General features: G+C 40.2%; 2 protein-coding genes across 2 annotated transcripts in view; one reads left to right on the top strand and one right to left on the bottom strand.

The window, feature by feature from the left end:
* LOC124172999 overlaps positions 1–12405 on the top strand; it is a 248523-nt gene that overhangs the window by 25796 nt on the left and 210322 nt on the right. The window lies entirely within an intron of this gene.
* The window catches only part of LOC124172998, a 73832-nt gene continuing 64157 nt past the window's right edge, over positions 2731–12405 (bottom strand). Inside the window, exon 8 of the mRNA XM_046552532.1 lies at positions 2731–3386. The gene's annotated coding sequence lies outside the window, so the exon portion shown is untranslated. The remainder of the gene's footprint in view (positions 3387–12405) is intronic.

The raw sequence follows: 12405 nt of genomic DNA, 5'->3' as shown, positions 1-12405 counted from the left end.
TCGCGGCGATCTATGCTTCGTTTCCCTTGTGCAAGAAAGGCTGGGAAATATTTCTCAACCATTCTTACTTTAAAATGCGAGAAAACACGGTTTAAATTACTTCCAGATGCGGGAAACAAAGTAAACTTTAGAAGCAAAGCTTGAAAACGAAGACAAAGGGAAGGTTTCGGAACCTTCGCATTTGTCACATTGTCAGGACCCTCCGGCGCCCCCCCCTGCCGCCCCCTTGGCACTTGTCACCCCCATAGACTACAGCAACGCCCCCCATTGGGCGGTAGTGCCCACTTTGGGAACCACTGACCTAGATCATTTACAATTTAGTGGGACTTAAAATTGATAGACAATAGGGTGGTTATTCTTCGTTAAAACTTTCGCGGGTGCTCGTCATGTTGAATTAAAACTCTTGGGCTATGTCGCCGCGTCAGATTTTGGGTGGCCCCAACGTTTCCCGACCGATGCTGGTCGCTTTCTCAAGGGAATCTGAAAAGGTGGGATTTAAAATTGATATATATAGGTATACGTGTCAGGGGCCACCCAAAATCTGACGCGGCGATATAGCCCAAAAGTTTTAATTCAACATAGGGTGGTTTCCTATTACTTTTTATTGCCTAAATCGAAAGATTATTACTCCTGGAGTACGCATTTCACGCTTTTAGATTTTTAAATGACGATATCTATTTTTCGCGATTAAATGAAAAGGGAACATTTTCAAGCGCGCGAAACCGCGACGGCTGAGTAGGAATGATGGAAAAAGCCTCTGTGACGCATTTCTGGTTCCAGCTATCGCCGTGTGAGGTGACCTTGGGGCGAGGCTTTGAGCGCTGATACGACGCAGGATGCTAGCGGGTAGCTGAGTACCTTGCTGGCTGGTAGCTGGTATTCATCTCACTAGGTTCCCCAACATATAGACATAGCAGTCATTTATGAAGTAAAACAAATGAAAAAACACTAATACCAACAAAATGGACAAAATTGCATTAAAGATTTTATTACGAACTATAAACCAACTTAGCCTTAGGAATTTCATTGCAACTCTTGCGTAAAACTGTTAATGAAGCAGAGAGTATACAAAATTCTAGTACGAGTTACCTCCCAACCTACATCAAAGATTAACGGAGAAGAATCCATGCAGACGAATAGTACACAGCCTGATGAAGATGTGGTGAAATAACATTTTGGGTCAACATCCAATGGAAAACAAAAACAATAATTTAATTGGAAAAAAGAAATTTTATTTACATTACATGCATAATTACATTTGAAAATTATAATCATTGACACCAAAAAAGAACAATTTTGTTCAATAGGGTGGTTTCCTATTATTTTTTATTGCCTAAATCGAAAGATTATTACTCCTGGAGTACGTATTTCACGCTTTTAGATTTTTAAATGACGATACCTATTTTTCGCGATTAAATGAAAAGTGAAAAATTTCAAGCGCGCGAAAACGCGACGCGTAAGTAGGAATGATGGGAAAAAGTCCGTGCGACGCATTTCTGGTTCCCCCTCCCGCCTTGTGAGGTGACCTTGATCGAGGCTCTGAGCGCTGATACGACGCAGGATGCTAGCGGGTAGCTGAGTACCTTGCTGGCTGGTAGCGCTTGGCTTAAATAAGGATTATTAGTACCTTATCAAACGAAGAAAACTTCCCGACCTTAGGCAGTTTTAATAGGTGATTATTAAGACATGTTTCCATGAGCTCTGTGCCTCATGCATGCATTGGTAACCTCAGACGATGTATATCTCCTATCCTCTCGTGTAGAAACTAGGTCCCTGTGACGTCACGTGGAATGGAATCGCATGGGCGCCAATCTGGCCTTTTTCAAATGAGGATAAAATTTGACCCTTGCCATTCGTCTAAACCGGTATTTCAAAAACCAAATAATTTGTGTATTATGAATACACTAATGGTGGGTAACGAATCGCAATCAATGCCTTTCGTTTTCTTTGATGAAGGAAACTACCCTATTTTTGGCGTAACTTGACAGCTTGGAGGGGCTCAGTCCCGCATTTTGCAACATATGTTTAATAAAACTCGTGTGCATGAAATGGACGTGAGATATAGATAAGCTTGAATGCGTAAGCTGCATGAGATATTATCATTCTTACGATGTTTCTGTTCCAAACAGGTCGGCCCTTTGATGCTGTTCCCAGTTCTTTACCTGCTGGATATAATCACAGATTGTAACGTGGCCTATACACACTGCAGCAAATCCTAATACCTCTATTTTGCCCTAACAATCCTGTTTATCCTCGGGCCAATGCTGGCTGAGATCATCTATAACTATATGGCGTAAGTATAAATACAATCACAGTTAGGGTGAACGGTTTAAAAATATAAAAATAACAATTAGTGTATGAAAATGTGGTTCATTATAAAATAAAACCTTAAATTTTTATAAAAGTTAACTTTTAATTTCATTTGTTAAACATTGAGGAACTAAAACAATAATATTATATTAATTATTTCCGCGAGTACCTGGCCCATTACAAAATGACTGCAAATCACTTAAAACCATTCGCAATCGGTTCCATGAACTGGAATAAATTAAAAATGAAAACAAATCCTAACAAATATATCCTATACGATTATTTTTATCAATGGTATACGATTTTATACATTGTTTACTCAAACGAGAGAAAATAATGACTGCCGAAGGCGACGGCCACAGTAGTACCACTACTGAAAGGTTGCGTACGCACCTAGGTACTTTTCTCGACACATTATGGACAGCAGCACATCCCAGTAAACCTCTTTTCTTTTACGAATATATATATTTTTTGTGGGCAAATGCCTCTTTTCTGGTTTTTATAGAATTTTTTAGATAGTTACCTTTAATTTTTTTTTCATAGGAAATCCTTAATTAATTGGATTTTTAATTTTATCCAATAATTACAACCGATTGATTGGGCTGATTGCTCGATCACAAAGTGGTTGTTTTTTAATTAATACCCTTTTACAACAAATTATATTTAAAATTAAATTAGAGCAAAAGATGATAGGAAAGAACTCGATTTTAGCGAGTTCAGATTTCTTTTGTAGCTTTTGAAGCGTTTCATTTGGGCTGGATAATTCCAGAGATCTTTTGTAAGCGCTTTATCCGTAAGGGCGGAATGTTCACCGCTTACATCCCAGGCGGCACAGAATCCTCCATATCTAATTCGTATGCAGATAGTATCCATTGACGAAAAGCGACGGAGCAGTAGTCAATGGATACTATCTGCATACGAATTAGATACGGAGGATTCTGTGCCGTCTGCGATAGGGCCGCAAAAATCCCAGGGAAGGCTTCTGGATTTTTTCATGTCTTCAGGTAGATCTTCTGATGGAAGCGGCTGAACGTCCATTGGGTCTCCGGAAGGTGGCCTCAACATTAGCGAATGTCCTGAAATTTAAAATTTATTTATATATTTATTTATTGAAGGAGTTGCTCACATATAGCATTTCTGCCGCTTTATAGTTACGCAGTTTACGTTGGGAAGCTGAACGGCCAAGGCAATGAGGACTGCCTGGCCACAACACCACCCTTGTCAGTTACGCAGTAAAAATCATAAAATTTTAACATAAGAATCTGAACAAGGAGCACAGGCATAAGATAGTAAAGAACAAAATAGAAGGCACGAGGAAAGGGAGGTATATTTATTAGCCGAGGAATGTGACATGGCGAGTTTGACAAATGAGTTTAAGGGCAGAAAAAACGGGTCAATATTGTCTGGTAATGAATTGAGCAAGGAGAAAAGGCGGTGTTGGAGTGAGGGCTTGGCGAGGGATAGTCTAGGGATAGGCGTATGGAGTAAGGAATGTGTACGAGTGGGTCGGCAAGGCACTCTGAAATTAATGGATGAAAGCAAATCAGGACAATCAATACGTGAATTTAGAATACGAGCGTGATGCGCCCGCTCCCAGTGCGGGCTTCCCCCGCTCTTTTCAATGCAGGTCCACAGAGGGATAGGCGCGTTTCTAATTTTAGAATGTAGAAAAAAAGGCAGGGCCTTATGTACAAATTTAAATGGAATGTTCATGTAAAAAATTGAGGTCAGAGGACCTCTTTGAACACAACATTGGAAGTAATTACACTACCCTCTGTTAAACGCACATGATGACTCATACTTACGAATCAACAGGAGACTTGAATGTGGCATCAGCCGCGTTTTGATAAAAGTTATTTAAAGAATGCGAGATATTGTTGCAAATGAACAACGGCATCAGTGTGTGCGCCGTTAACGTCAGGAATATTTACCGGTTTTTGTTTTTTTTAATTATTTAAAAACCAATTTTAGGAAACAATAGCAATTAACCTGTTTTTGTTTTTTTTTTACCAATTTTAGGAAACAATAGCAATATTTAGGAAGTAAGACATGCCGTCGCATGTTCTCTGATAAATTCTGTGCATTTTGGTACCTCATTTGTAGAGTTTGGTTGCGTATAAGTTGAGAAAAAGGTATCTTTACAGTAGAAATAATATAGAAGATTGTGAATAAGTTTTAAGTCTGTTTTAATCCTTTGTTGGTAGAGATCAGTCATTAATAGGGAAGATAAGAGTGAGCTGCTGGACATGTCACGCAAGTGGGGAACTCTGCGTCTTACGATTCCGGCGAAGAAGCTTGTTATACTGTCAAGAGAGGTGAGGTTAGAGGGGGCTGCGATGGACCATACGGGATAGAAATATCAGGTGACTTGAAGGATAAATGCCGAGAAGTATGATTTTAGAGCTGCGGGTTCGGCTATTTCTGTGTAGCGGTAGTGGAAACCTAAAAGTGACATGGCTTTGCTCTTGATTAAATGAATGTGTTCCGAGAAGTTAAGTTTGGTGTCAGTAATGACACCTAAATCCCTCACAGCCAAAACACGTTGAAGAGGCTCGGAATTAATTGAATATTGAAAAAGTAATAGGGGATTTTTTTAAGAAAAATCGAAAGGGAGTTGCATTTACTGAAATTTAAGTGTAGGTATTGCACCATTTTGCAGTCAAGTTTAAAGAATATTGAAGGACTTCGCTTTCCGAGGTTGTTTGAATTTGCTTAAATAATTTACAGTCGTCCGCGTAAAAAAGAGTATGTGTCTGGGATGGAGGCAAAAGTGTGGCTAGGTCATCAATGAATAGGCTAAATAAATATGGCCCCAGGACACTACCTTGAGGAACACCTGATGTTACCGGGGACTAGTAAGACGAGGTGCCAGAAAATATAACTCTATGGAGTCTATTTGTAAGAAAGGATTTGACGAGATTGAGAAAGGTTCCATGCACGTCGAATCGTTGACTAAGCTTGTGAAAGAGGAGGGTATGGTCGAGTGAATCGAAGGCCAAGAGAACTTAAAAATTTGTGAGCTTATATATCCCCTGAAGCTGGCTATACTGTCAAGAGAGGTGAGGTTAGAGGGAGCTGCGATGGACCATATGGGAGAGCAATATCCGGTGTGTTTAGATAAAGAAATGTTTGTTGTTCTTGGACTCTTGGTTCGATAAGAACCTACAAAGGTATGCATTAGTATCAGCAAGGGCGCAGCTAGGAATTAAGTCAGGGGGGGTTTAGGTGCAACCAGCCCCCGGCGTCCGCGGCTCCACGTACGTTCCCTTACTGTCCGATTAGTTCCCATGCCGGCCGTCAAGCGCTAGCAGTACACTCGTCCGGTCGTTCCGTGCGTATTACATGGGTTGATATGGCTGTGAGGTAACTTGATGGACTATATTTATAAAATTTTGTAAGCCGTGCTTCGCGCATGTAGTCACTCTTACGCGCTTCAGTTTTAAAGAATATAAAATACTAGTCTTGAAAATGGTACAGTGTAACCGAAACTAGTCGGCAATAAAGTAAAGTGTGTGTTTTTGTAGAAAAGCTAAGAAATTTCCTTCCAAACATTAAATATAAAATAGCTTTATTCGTGAAAACTGGTGCAGTAGCTTCCGTAAACGGTCATAAAATAGCCTACGAAATCGGGTGTTTGAATGCTTAATCCCACGGGGATAAATAATATAGGTGTGTTTTTGGTAGATCCCATTTCCGCGAGCCATTTAAGACAAATAGGACGATGGTGTGAAGATAATATACCCACCTGAAAAGGACATCGGTCGAAATTACCTTGCAATGGAAGCAAAACTGCGAAGTGTTAACGGAGAATATCGGCAAGGTACTCAATAGCATGGATAGAAGTATTAGGCTGAAAACTTAGTAAATGAAGCGGCAATAAAGAAGCAATGACAATCTCCCTTTACTATTCCTAGATACTTGAGGAGAAACGAGTGCCGACCTAGCCAAAGGGCCATTCCACCGTTACGTACGGGACATTTGTACTAATTTTTACAGCTTTAAAATATTATTTCTGCTCCTAATATTTTTTGTGTTTCATTGAAACAGCTATAAATTGTTAGGTGTAGACCTAAGCTATTTTTCAAGCTACAGTTTTGGCTTTAGCATTTTGTTGTAACTGTTGCAAGAAAAAATAAGTGCCTGTTACGTACGGGACAAGCTGGGTCAACCACTTGTTTGGCTCATGTTATGAAAAATGATATTTCAGCTCAATTAGAATTTTCATAATGCTGTGCTATTTTTTTCATATACCTTAAAAAGGATGCTTCAAGTAAATATGTTTAACATTATTAACAAAAAATTTTCAACTAAGTTACAATTTTTTTACCTTTTGTTACGTACGGGACAAGGGTGTTACGTACGGGATGTTGTACACTTCAGGTTAAAAGTTATTGAAAACAGGCAGAGTTAACATGGTCAAAAACACATTTATCAGAAAAGGTTGTTAAGCCAATTACAATATAAGAAGATCATATGTTTATAAGCATTATTTTCTAGATCAATTATCTTGCATTTGCTTAGCTTAATTATAATACAATTATGGTATAAAAAAATTATACAGCTACTTTAATCTTGTTACCATGGTATTATTAAAAAGAAACAAGGAGAAAGATACTAGAGTTCATATTTTAAGATCTTTAAGGTTAAATTTTCCATCGTCTTTTTTTGTTCAACACTATAGGAGGAGAAATAGCTATAATCAACTCCGTCTCTCTATTGTATACAATACAATCGGGCTGCATTGGCCATTTATAATGTTCTGGGGACTGGTGGGTACCATCAGGGGCACAGCTAGGAATTAAGGCTAGAGGAGGTTTTAGGGGCGACTAATAGTGGGGATCTGGGGGGTATGGAATACCTCCCAGGGCAAGCAGGAGGTACGGGGACCCTCCCCCAGAAATATTTTAAGATAAATGGTTCAAAATGGGGAGTTTTACAGCTTTCTGAGGGATATTTTATTAATCCTTACACTTTTCTATAAGTAATATTAATCCAATTAACTAATTTAGATTTGGGGGTGTTTATCCCCCAAACACCTCCCCCCCCTCGCTGCGCCACTGGGTACCATGACTGTAACTTACAGTTGCTTCTCTGAGACAATTTCTGTGATTTTGCCTCAAAATAAATTGCCATTATATTGCACTAGAACCCACTGACCTCTGAATTCTGTCTTCACTTGAACAAACAGGTCTAAATTCTTGAGTTGAGAAAAGTTGATATCTTTAAAATGTTTCTGTCCCGAAAAACTTCATTCGTATTGCATATCACGTGAAAGCTAAGGATATATGGTGCTGCTTGAACATTGTCTCAAGGTTAAGTTAAAGTTGTCATCTCAAAGTGTCTCAAAGTTATTTTTTAATTTGTAACTACGAATTTAAAAAGAGAATGGGCCTTTTAGTTGATGTGCCGAAGCCAAAATATGGTACATCCGGTGATGAAAACTCAGCTAGGGGCTTTTTCAAAAATTCCCGCCTATCGGCTGAAATTACTGGCGAGGGTCAATATTTTTGAATGCTTTCTTTTCATTGTTGCAATATAACATCTTTTTATTATTGCTTTATGCAGTATTTTTCACATGATATAACATAGTTAATTAATTTTCAGGAGTAGAGGAAGAGTTAATCTTTCACTTCTCAACAATTTTAAGGTCTTTGTCTTGCGGATTTTTGATTGATTCAGTAAAATTTAAAAAGTTCTGTATGGATACAGCGGAAAATTTTGTGAGACATTATGGTTGGTTTTACATGCCACCCACTGTGCACAAAGTGGTGCAGATGACATCGAGTCGGCTCTTCTTCGTATTGGGGAACTGTCGGAGGAGGCCCAGGAATCTCGCAATAAAGACATTAGAATATATCGCGAGCATCACGCGATAAAAATATCTCGACTTCCAACTAATGAGGATATTTTCCGGAGACTGATCTTAATATCGGATCCTTTTATTAGCACATTAGGAACTGAACTAAACAAATGCCGGAGCCTTAAAGATCTTCTGCAGGAGGTTCGTGATCTCTTGGTCTTGCAAGAGTCTCAAAATTCTTCGAGTGAATGAGAAGAGGAGGATGGGTGGGATTCAGAAGAATCTGATGCTGAACAATTATAATACATAATTGTAAATTTATGAGGAATTAACCATGCTTTTATGAGAATAAAAGAGTCACTTAAATACTATTTTGACACTAATTTAGTAATTACTTTTTAGTCCATACAGAAGAATCTCTCGAAATCTGGAAATCGTACCTCTTTAACGTAAGTCAATGCACCCAAAAACCCTACTTTTAGCCGTTTTTTTGTTTATTGACTAATTTGAAAGAATATTAACTCATTCTATACAACTAATTATCATTTATTTTCATATTTTATCATGATTACCGTTTATCTATGCAGTCAGCGTTACAATTAGCCAGTTAATAAGTTAAAGTTCCACGATATCGCATGAAATAATAGTTTTTTCGTAAAAATAACTGCAGAAATGAAAATATCTCTCCAAATAACATGTAGGGAGCAATTTTTCAAGACATCCAACGAAAATCTGATTTTTGTCTGACTTTTTCGCGATCCGGACCACTGTGCGACGTTTCCCTCGTTGTCCGTGATAATCTTCTCACGAAGAATATCGGATTCAATTAAGTGTTTTTCACAAACAACTTGCGGATACTTGGCGATAAAATTATCACGAGGAATGCACCTCTGCCACTCAGCTCGTAGTCTTTTTTCCCTTGGCACCAAAAAGATATGCACCTTTTCTAAGTTAGAGTCATACCCCGAGGTACAACCTGGCACGATACATCTTTTGCCCACCATTTTCCTTTTAAACCGAAATAGAGAGTTTTTCCAACTCCTAAACACTCGATCAACGATATACCATAAGTAAAATTGGCCTCCGTTGCAGGAAAAGACTGTAAAAAAACGTGGTTTATCGCAATGAATCACCAAGACGCATTACTTCCCATGCAATCGCAAGTCTGACGTCGGACGAGTGCACAAGTAGCGCCAGCGGCGAAAATGACGAACTAATCGGACAGTAAGGGTCGCATGAGCCAGCAGGGGAGAGGTAGGGAGAAGCCGGGGGCTGGGTGCAACTGATACTTACGGGTGTGGGGTATTGCATACCCACCACGGTAAGCAGGAGTTGCGGATACCCTACTCCAGAAAAATTTGAAGAATAACGGTCCAAAATGGTAAGTTTTACGGCTTTCTGAGGGATATTTGATAAATCCTATCACTATTACATAAGTAATACTGATCCAAATAAGTAAAATGGACTCAACTTAAAAATTTCTCTGAGCTCTGGGGGGGGGGTTTTATCCCCCAAAACCCCCCCTCGCTGCAGCACTGGTGTGGGGTATGCTATACCCACCAGGATAAGCGGTAGGTACGAGATTAATATATTGCGGAATTTTATAGATAAACTGTTCAAAATGGTGAGGTTAACGGCATTCTGAGGGATATTTTATTATTCCTTACAATATTCTATTTTTTAAATCAATCAAATTAAGTAATATGGGTTGAACTTAAAATTTTCTCTGAGCTCTTGGGGGGGGTTTATCCCCCAAACCCCCCCTCGCTGTGTCACTGAGTATCAGAGCTCGAGTACACAGAAAAACTGGATGCATGCAATAAATCTTACCGATTGCATTCACTTATGATATTTCAAAAATATACTCAAGGATAACTAACTTTCTTGCATACAAACGCATAATTACATACGTAAAATATTGTAAGTGACGTGTGGAAGAGAGTGCTGACCAATCAGCGCACAGGGGGAGATCGGCCAGTGCTATATAAGACGGCAAAAAATCAAAACTTCTCACCTTCGACCTGAAGACGGAAGCAGGATGGCTTCCGAAACTGTAGTCAACCATAAACGACAGGCGCGGCTGGAGAACCCGAAAATTATAAACCCTTTTTACGAACTGATGGCGGCTGGGTGGCAAATAGCAAGTAGCCAATCAGAAGCGCTTCCCTTTCCACCTCTCCCTTCCCCTCCATCCCCTTCACTTTTCCGCTCCGCTCCCCTCCATCCAGCCGACCGGCGTTGCCAGCCTTGGGAATAACGATACTTTCGGGGCCGGCGGAAGATTCTCGGACGAACGCTGAGCGATTCGATTTGGCAACACTTCTAGCTGGAGAGTGATCTGCACTGCACGGAGTTCGGAGAGAGACTGCGGGCTCTTCTACACTTTCTACTATCGCTCTCCTGTGATTGGCTAGAAGAGTGGTTGGGTTTCAAGCACGCTCAAGGTCAGTCGCCATCAGTTGTGGAAAATGGTATAGCAGTCATCGTGAACAACGTCGCGGAAACCTACGCACGAATGTAAGAGAGTTAGTTATCTCTGTGTACATTTTTGAAATATCACAAGTGAATGCAATCGGTAAGATAAAAAAATCGCTGAATGCAAAGAAATAAATTTTCTTTTCATGTATGTTAGCACCAGACCTGTACAAAAAGCGTAAGATGGTAGCCCCAAAACTATTCGATAAGGGGTACCTATATATACCACAATTATTTAAATGTTTTCTAAGGTAATATATTTGAATATAAATGGAATAAAGTTATATTATTATGTTATAAATTATATAATAATGCTAACAGAAAAATACTAGCATATTGGTAAAATTAACTTTTATCATGTTATAGCATTTTATTGAAGAGTATTGTAACGTTCACCCTGAAAACTCCACTGGGCTTGCCTTAACCGGCCGGTTCCACGGTGACTCACTCTCCCATTTCCCCCGTATTCCCTTCGCTGGGCGTGCGGAGTCATGGTTCAGGCAACCACCCCTCCCCTTCCCAAATAAACCTTCCCCTACCCACACACCCACCTCCCACCAAACCACCCCTCCCCTTCCCAAATAATCCTTCCCCTACCTACACACCCACCTCCCACCAAAACCCCCCTCCCCTCCTGGATAGGTCGGTGGGCTGGCCGGGAGAGCCCAGGTAACGATGCGTCAGCCAGGAGGCGAGTCTGGGGAGAGAGGCGAGCGAATATGCGTATGTGAGGACGGGGGGACGGACAGAGAGAGAGAGGGAGAGTGGACAGGAGACAGTCCGGTCGACAGTGGTCGACTCAGAGAGTGTCCAGCCTATGCATAGAGAAAGCGCCCGAAGGATATTAAGCCGTATCTCCCGACGCTCTTCGGGCAAGTACTCTGGGGCTGTGGACACCACTCAGGTGATTCCCTGGATATACGTAGCTGAGATTCGGCTGCCTTTTGGCAGATATGAGCCGAGATCCAGCATTCTCCTGTCTCAGAGATCCGGCTGCCTTTTGGCAGATATGAGCCGAGATCCAGCATTCTCCTGTCTCGAATCTTCAAATTTGGTACCAGAAGAAAAGACAATATTCTCATGGTATCTTGTATGTATGTCGCACTGTAATTTATTGGTATTTGTTTAAAAGGAAATCTTTATGTTTGTTAAATTCTGCAATAAATTAATTGCCATGTTAAGTGTGACAATTGTGTGAAGCCTCCCTTCAGTGCTGTCCATAGGAAGGCAACTCTGGTTGCCTGGCGCCCATAAAATTGAAATTCCTATGAGGTCAGCCCACGACTCAAGAGATCGGAGCCTGCCGAGAGCTGCCGGGTATTAGCTATGGTAGGCGGTCCCATCGGATCATAGGCCGAGGGAAGGCGTGACAAAATGGCGCCCAACGTGGGGCGGCAACGGCAACGTCGACTTGCTTGACGGCAGTTTGAACTTTGATTCATTTTACTGGAGAGGCAAACTTAGTTTAAAGCATTTATTAGTGCCTTACAAGATCAAGGATTGTTTAATTGACTCATTACTACGTGTTTTATAATTTGTGTTGAACTGTTTAAGTGAAAATTGTGAAGTGCCTGCTCTTGATTTGTGCTTAGAGGCTTGAATAATGTTGTGATTTCAAGTTGTAGACACTTAAGATTTAATTTCAAATTTTCTGAGTTGATACAATCATTTATTGATTATTATGTAGTGTATGTCAATGTATAGGTTAAGAAATATCTTGTGGAATTGATTCTAAAATTTGTTTAAATTTTCTTTCAAGTAACAGGGTATAAAATTAAGCCAGAAAGGCAGAGGTATTCAGTGGATGGACCAGACTGGAG

Source organism: Ischnura elegans, assembly GCF_921293095.1.
Source record: "Ischnura elegans chromosome 13 unlocalized genomic scaffold, ioIscEleg1.1 SUPER_13_unloc_3, whole genome shotgun sequence".
Lineage (NCBI taxonomy): Eukaryota > Metazoa > Arthropoda > Insecta > Odonata > Coenagrionidae > Ischnura > Ischnura elegans.
This window is presented reverse-complemented; position numbering and strand designations above follow the sequence as displayed.